The sequence below is a fragment of the Nannospalax galili genome, unplaced genomic scaffold (assembly GCF_000622305.1).
Source record: "Nannospalax galili isolate Female #2095 unplaced genomic scaffold, S.galili_v1.0 scaffold655, whole genome shotgun sequence".
NCBI lineage: Eukaryota > Metazoa > Chordata > Mammalia > Rodentia > Spalacidae > Nannospalax > Nannospalax galili.
The window spans coordinates 1,678,648-1,687,312 of record NW_008337285.1 but is presented as its reverse complement, the minus strand read 5'-3'; positions in this window follow the sequence as shown (position 1 = coordinate 1,687,312).

The window sequence follows — 8,665 nt, the reverse complement described above, 5'->3', positions numbered from 1 at the left end:
GGTCTCTGCTTTTCTGCATCAAGGCTTTTCCTTAAACACGGAAAGTCAAGTTGTCCCCTAACCAAGAAATACAAGAGAGTTTAATCTCGGGTATGGTAAGTAATCTTTAACCATTAGGGATGGGATTTAGGAGATAAATGCCCCAGTTTCAGAGAAGCAACGATCCACGAGTCTTAGGACCCCTGAGTATTTGGGTTGGGATGGGCACACAGTAATTCTTAGTGCATTTAAGTTGAATTCAAGTCACTCATCATCTCAACGATGGCCAAACACTCCAAGGGAAGAAGTACTGGGAAATCCCAAGTGCTCAGGCTTGGTCGTCATCAACCACTGAAATACCAACGCAGCCAGACTCTTTGGTCAGTACAGCACCTCCATTGGCAGAAGGAAAGTGTCATCTTTGCAGACCTGGAGGCGGCAGAGCATGTTCAGTCCCTAGGACGCTTGGTGGCCGGTTGCTGTGAAGCAGCCAGACCCAGTCCCAGCCCGCAGGCCTCCAGCTCAGGGGAGGCGCCGGTGGAGGGGTGGGGCCTCAGCAGCACGCTCCCTTCTGCCCCGCCCCCTCTCCTAGCGGGTGCACGCGACTGCTCGTTGCCCCAGCAACCGTCGTGCCGCGTCTTCCAGAGGGCCCTCCTGTCAGCCCGCGGATCCCACTGCTCTCTCCCCATTGCCCAGCGGTTTTCGCGTGGGCCTTCAGACTGAGGAACAGCAAAAATGGCCGAGCGGAGCCAGACGGCGCCTGAGGCAGGTCTGTGAGGGCGGTGGATGAAGGGAAGGCTGAGGCGGCGGGCCTGAGAGGAGGCGACCTTGTGTGTTCCGGGGTGGGACCCTGCCTCGGGGTCAGGTTCCAGGGAGGTGTGGATCCGAGTGGCCCCAAGGATCTCAAAGTTCTGCTGCTGGAGGGCTGTGTGGGGGGACTTGCACCCTCTTGAGTGAGCATGGGCCCAGGAAGTGCTGGGAGGAGAGGTGTAGGACGTAGGACCGTTAATCCTGAGGGGCACGTGTGGTGGGGGCTGGCGCCATGGCCACGAAGAAGGTGAAGCCTGTGGTAGCTTGGGAAGTATCCCTACTGGGATATGATTTGGAGGTGGGGAGAGAAGGCTCTGATTCTGAGGATGTAGATGCATGTGGAAGGTATATCTATTAGAGAGCTGCATAGAAGTAGGGCTTACATGGAATATTTGTTTGGGAGAACTGTGAAGTCCTCAGGGTCCTCTGGTTGTCCTCTGGTTATACAGAAAGTATGTAAATCTTCATATGAGTCCTTGAAAAGACAAGAGACTTGAAGGGTCACTCATGCCTCCAGTCTTTTAGGAGTCTACCAAAGAGGCTGGAGCCTGAGTATGAATATATACAGGATCTTGAAAGTCATTCAAGAATCACAAAAGGTGATGTCCATATCTCTGTGAGGGAAGGATAGCCTTTAAGTAGCAAGGACTCTGACGAGAAGGGAGACCATATCCTATTCCTAAGGGGACCATTATGGATTTGGTTGGACTTAGAGAATTAGTGACTAAAGTATGTTACAGAATCATAGGAAAAAGCAAGGGTTTATATAGTCCCTTGGACGTAAGAGGAAATTTATCTGTAAAAGAGGTTGTCTGAACAATTGAAACTTTAATACAAAGGATAATAGTGTTTGTACAGAAAATCAGTGGCTTTGGGATATGTATGGTGATGGGTATTAAAAGTAGGATATTTAACTTTGTGTATGTGTTCTCTCTCTCTCTCTCTCTCTCTCTCTCTCTCTCTCTCTCTCTCTCTCTCTCTCTCTCTCTCTCTCTCTCTCTCTCTCTCTCTCCCTCTCTTTCTCTCTGCCACCCACCCCAACCCTCTGTTCTTACAGTTATAAGGTAATACAGGGACTGGAACTATGAACCATTTGAAACCGCGAGGACTGGTTCCTTTAAGGACGCTCATGGTTTCTCTTCGGTTGACATCTCCATATCTTCCTCTATTCATTTTACAGCTTTAGGTTTTTCATATTTGACCATGCTCATTACTTTATTCATTCATCCACTTAATGTTCATTAAATGCTAACTATATGTAAGATGCCAAATTAAGCTTTGGAAGCTACTTGTGCCTGATTCTCTTACATCATGGTTCTTTCTCTTTTATTGACTTTAAGTCTACTGTACTTTCTCCTTCAACCAGTATGCAAACTCCACAAGGGCTTTATTTTGCATATCAGTCTCACATGGCTAGAAAAAAGACAGTGTGTAGTATGTTCTTGATGAATGTGTAGCTATTGTTTGAAGGTGATAACTTAGCTGAAATATAATAGAGATTAGATAAATGAAGAGAGAAAAAAGTATAGGTAGTGAGAAACTCATGTTCAAAGACCTCAAGACAGATATTAATATGCTTTTGTAAGTATAATGTGGGAGCTTATAGGACACTTGGAGCAAAGAGGTGGAAAACTGAAATCAGATCTCATAGTACTTTTAGGCATTGTTTTTGCCTAAAATTCGTAAGGATAATGGGAAGTCATTGAAGACTTTTGAGTGGGGTTATGACATGATTGGAATCATTGAAGAAATAATTTTAGCTATGGTGGAAAGTACTAAGAATACCAGAATGTTAGGAAGTAATAGTAGATGAAGAAAGGAATTGAGAAATATTCAGTAGATAAAATTGGTAGACTTAGTGAAATTGAGGATAAGGGAAGAGGTATCAAAGAATAGTCATTTTTTTTTCTCTTGCATAACTGGATAGTTAGTGGTAGCATTACAAAGATAGGGAGCATCAGAAGAGCTCTTAGATAGGTTTGAGAAGGAAGGTCATGAATTTAGTTTTGGACACAGGAAGTATGAGTTATTTTTAAGACACTCAAATAAATAGACATTAACAAAGGAGTTGAATTTATAAGAGAAGATTGAAACTACATGAAGAAAATTATTTTGGAAGAGAGTAATGACTTGGGTGTGGATGCAGTTGTGTGGAGGGAGAAGAGGCCCAGGAGGACCTGAAATATTTCAGTAATTTCCAAAGAGACTGAGAAAGTAAAAGTAAAGGGAGTACAACTAGAAGAATATTTCAAGATAAGTGAAATCATCAGTGGTCTAAATACTGCCAAGTGATGTTGACAAATGAAAAAATAGAGTTAGCAACAGTGATGTGATGTCATTGGTAACTTTGCTAAGAGAAAATTGATGAAGGTAGGTCGTCTAACTTCTAGATTACTTTAACTTCTCAATCTTTGTTTCTTAATTCATATTTCCAACTATGATGGTTAGTTTTGGCCTTGACATAATCTAGAATCACTGGGGAGTCTCAATGCAGAATTGTCTAGATCATATGGTAATGTCTGTGGGGTATTCTTTTGATTATGTTTATTGAAGGGGGACGACCTGCCTATATGGGTAGCACCAGTCCCTGGGTAGGGGAGCTAGGATTGCATAAGAGTAGAGAAATCAAGCTGAGCACTACATGCATGCATTAATTCATTGCTCTCTGATCTTGACTGTGGATGTAATATGATTATCTGCTTCATGCTTCTGCTACCTTGACTTCCCTACAAGGATGGGCTGTAGCCTAGAATTGTGAGCCAAATAAACTCCTTCTCCATTAAGTTGCTTTTGTCAGAGTATTTTACCACAGCAATGGGAAACAAACCCAAGACACAAAGAGAGAGAATTTTGTTGTCATTTATCATCTTTTGCCAACAGATCACAGGTGAGTGTTAGGGCTGAATTTTGATTAGGTGTACAACTATTGTTGCTGTCATAAGAGAGGAAGATACTAAATTTTGAGGAATGCAGAATTATTACTTGAAATGTGTACCATAACCTCTGTCTATCTTTGGGGTGGATTTTCAGTAACATCTTTGTGGAATGAAGGAACACTTAAGATACTTTATTTTTCTAAGCATGTAGAAGGTCTGTCAGAAGGTCAAAACTGTGAAAGGAATGTCTTCTTTCAAATCTTATGCTTTAAAATAGGCTCATGAATGCCACTTTTCCTATTCTTCATCAAATTAACAATAAATTATAAGGAAACTCTCATGGTTAACTAAATGTAGTAGTCTTTATCTCACAAAGATTGTACATGCATCAATTTCTTAGTATTTTCTCTCCTTTCCAACTATTACAAGACAGCTTTTGTTTGAATCACTTGGTGAAATGAATTGTTTTCATGTATTGGCAAGTGTTTACTTTTCTAGATTCCCATATTAGCTAGGGAATCTTAGAATGAAGCAATCTGCTAAAATGTACTGTACTGTATTTGACTACTGTCTTTATGAAATAAATCTTTTTTAAAATTTTATTATTTTTATTGTATGTGTATGCGTGTATTGCCTGCATGTAGGTAAGTGCGCCCGTGTGGTTCAGTGCCTGCGGAGGTCAGAAAAGGCTGTTGGATCCCCTGGGACTGGAGTTATAGACAGTTGTTAGCTGCCATGTGGGTGCTGGGATTTGAACCTGGGTCTTCTGCAAGAAAAACTAGTGTTCCTAACCGTGGAGCCATCTCTCCAGCCCTGAAATAAATATCTTAAAAGGCAACTGTATATGAATCTGAAGCCATGTATAGACAATATAGATTGGCATTCTAAAAAGCTTAGAAATGAGAATACTGATAAATATTTTGTGTTAGTAGTTGTACAATGGTTAAGTTGTTTTGGTTTTAGTTTTCTTATTTATAAACTGACCATAGTAACAGCGACTTTTGAGGTGAAAAATAATAAATTTTAATACAGGGGTGAATAGTTTTGATTCATCTTTTTAATGAGATCTCTTGCTATTAGAGACACCTTCTGCAATGCTTAATCTCATTTTTAAAAACGAATGGAAACTTCTAAACTTTCAAAATATGACTTTTTCAGAGTTGATACCCACAGGATAAACAGAGGATGTTTTGTCACACTAAGAAAGTTCAATCACAGTTTTAGTTTTTAAACTAAAGTATCCTTATCCTGTAGGTCTTTTACTTTATTTTCATGTCACACTAAGAAAATTCAGTCATGGTTTTAGTTTTTAAACTAAAGCATCCTTATCCTGTAGGTCTTTTACTTCATTTTCATGTAAACTCTGTGTAGTTTAGGATTCAGCTCCATGAAAGCTACTTACCTGTGTATCCTGAAGAGGGACTTACTATAGAATTTGTTCTTTTTACTAACTCACATAACCTAAAAAGAGGGACTCTAGATAGACTGACTAGACTTCAGTAGATGAACTTGCTTTGAGGGACATCTGGGGGCACTAACTTGACTCAATAGGTCTTAACACACATGGCAGAATGCATGAAATCCAGTGTGGGGGATGCTATGGGAGGTGCCAATGGGGAAGGGGTGTAAAGATGATTAAGATGTTCTGTATGAAATACACAAAAATTCAATAAAAATTTACAATAAAAGAGAAAATTTTCTTCCTTTGAACTTACACTCATCAGTTTTGGACTAATTTAAAGTTGCCTTACACTAATTAGATATTTTCTGTCACAGTTAAATTTTTCATTGTGACTAAATCAGTATCTTTAGTTGATTTTCTTCAAATAAGGAACTCTAGATGTTATATATCTATGCCCATCTATATCTATATCTCTATCATCTATCGTCTATGTATCTATGTGTCTATATGTATCTATGTATCTATGTATCTATGTATCTATCATCTATCTATCATCTATCTATCTATCTATTATCTATCACCCATCATCATCTATCTTTCTATCATCTATCTATATCCAGTAGAAATCTTACCATCCTTGGTGAATGAACATATAGTACTCTCTTCTGCTTGTGTGTCAGTTCATTCCAGTTTGCCTGGTTAACCAGCTGACTCTGGGAATCTCTTGCTTCTGCTTCCTGGGTTATAGGCAGCTACCACTCTTGCCTATCTATCTATCTATCTATCTATCTATCTATCTATCATCATCATCTATCTATCCTATCATCTATCTATCTCTCTATCTCTCTATCTATCTATCTATCATCTATCATCTATCACCTATCTATCACCTATCTATCTGTCTATCTATCTATCATCTATCTATCTATCTATCTATCATCTATCTATCTATCATCTATCATATATCTATATATATTTGAGAAAGGGTATCAACTATGTAGTTATGGCTGTCTTAGAACTCACTATGTAGACCATGCTGGCCTGGAACTTACAGGGATCTTTCTGCCTCTGCCTCCCAAGAGTTAGATAAAAGGCATGTGCCACCATGATTTTCAGAAACTTTCATTATATTCTGAGACAGTTTGTCTTAGAACTAGTGAACCATATTATAATGCCAGGGGTTAAATTATGTTTTGGGGAAGGGGGATGTAGGTCAATTAAAAAATAATTTGTGGGTCCTTATTTTCAAAATGGTTTGTTTGGGAAAATGTTCTCGGCAAACTTTATACTCAACTACGTGTAATCCTGATGAAATGTAAAACTTTTTTTTCAGTTATCTAGATTTAATGCCATTCATATTTAGGTAGGTTATCAAAATTGCCATCTCACCCTTGAAAATACTACCTACTTAAAACTATGAATGAGTTTTCATAGTGTGACAAAAACATCCTCCAAGCATTATAGAGGATAAATTTATTTCTGTCCTAGCAAGCTAAATGTTCTTTCTCATATTGCTGATTTTTATGTTTTTAAAGCTTATTTTTATCCTTAAGTATTCTTGTTTTAAAAAGTACTTTATTATTTTATTTTATGTGTATGAGTGTATTGTCTGCATGTGTGTGAGTGCACCCATGCTATGCAATGCTCATGGAGGTCAGAAGAGGGCATCAGGTTCCCCTGGAACTATGGTTGTAGTCAGTTGTTAGCTACCATGTGGGTTCTGAGAATCAAACCTGGGTCCTCTGCAATAGCAGCCAGTGCTCTTAAATGCTGAACCATCTCTCCAGCCCCATCCTTATTCTTAACTATCAGTCCATTTTCATTAGGTAAACTCTAGATATTTTAACTCTAGCTTTTTTTGTTATATGGACTTTGCCTGTCCCTGCCTTGTTCCAGTTCAATGAAAAGAGACTGTCTTACAGAGGAAACCCTAGATTATGGGGCTGGAGCTATGGCTTAGTGGTTGAGTGCATATCGCTCTTGTAAAGGACTCAGGTTTAATTCCTAGCACCCACACCGGTGGCTCACATTCATCTGGAGCTCTAGTTCCAAGGGAGTTCTGGCCTCTGTGGGCACCTGCATGCATTGCACATATATACTCAGGTACACATACACACACACACACACACACACACACACACACAAGAAAAAAGCTACAGATTTCAGTCCCTTGAGTCCCTCTCTTCCTCTCTCTCTCTCTCTCTCTCTCTCTCTCTCTCTCTCCTCTCTCTCTGTTTCTCCTTTTTGAATACTTGACTGTAATCTGTTTGGAAGGTCAACAGAAACCTCTGCTCAGGCATTTCACTTTCCAAGTGGATGTGATGTTTGTTTGCCATTGGCGGCTACCTTCAGTTTTATGAATATTTAGTGCCAATCAGAAGAAATAAGCTAGGAAATATAATTTAACAGCCCTTATGTTTATGGAATTCCTGAAAATCAGGTTGCCTTTTGAATGATATATCAGGGCTTAAACTCTACTTTCTATTTATATTAGTCTTCTGAATTTGAGAAAATTGCTTTTCATGAAAAGTAAAGCAATACTAAAGCATCAGAGAATCACCAAATTTATTAATCCTAAATCTGTCTTTTCTTTTCCTTGAACTCATTTTGAAAATAATATAAATAATTGTGTGGAATTTAAATAAACATTTACTCTAAGTTGTTCATTTTTTTAATCTAAAAGACAATTTTATTAGAGTTTAAGAAAAAACATAGTATAGGTGAAAATCCCAGCAGCTGCCAGGAGGAGTTGAAGGAAAAGCTATGCTTCTCAAGTTAGGTATGGAATAGAAATAGCTTATTAAGAAAGGAAAACAAAACAAAACAAAACAAAAAATGTCTTCCAAGAATGGAAGTGGGCTAATGAGCTGAGGAAAGAGATAAAAAAGCCTGCTCGTATCCCAGTCTTATCTAAAGGAATATTGACAACTGTTTCCTGCTAGATGAGGAACAGCTGACCTTCTTAAAACAAGGATCTCTAGATAGGCTGACTAGATTCAGTGGATGGACAAGCACAAGGGAACATCTGGGGGCGCCAACAACACAGTGGACAGTACCAGGGATGACAGAGTATATGGGCTCCAGTGAGGTGGGGAGGCTATGGGAAGGTGCCACTTGGGATGTCGGTATATAGATGAATGAGATTGTTTGGGATGTTCTATATGAAAGACACACACACACAAATCAGTCAATAAAAAAATGAGTTATATTTGAGGAAGAAGCATAAAAATTTGCTTCATGTTAATTAGTAGATGTGAAAAACATTACCATTGAAATCTACCTGATGAATTTATATCCATGTTCATGTGCCAAAGGTCCCAGAAAGTAACCGACTATGACTAGTAATAATCAGATATATAGAGATTAGAGACACATGTGCAAACATCTAAGTGTTAGTTGCATTAAATCAGAGGCAGGCGGATCTCTGTGAGTTCAAGGCCAGCCTGGTCTACATAGTAAGTTCCAGGACAGCTGGAGCTACAGGGAGACCCTGTCTCAAAAAGACCAACAACAACAAAAAAGTTTTTTACTGGGTGTGGTGGTGCACGCCTTTAATCCCAGCACTCGGGAGACAGAGGCAAGTGGATCTCTGTGAGTT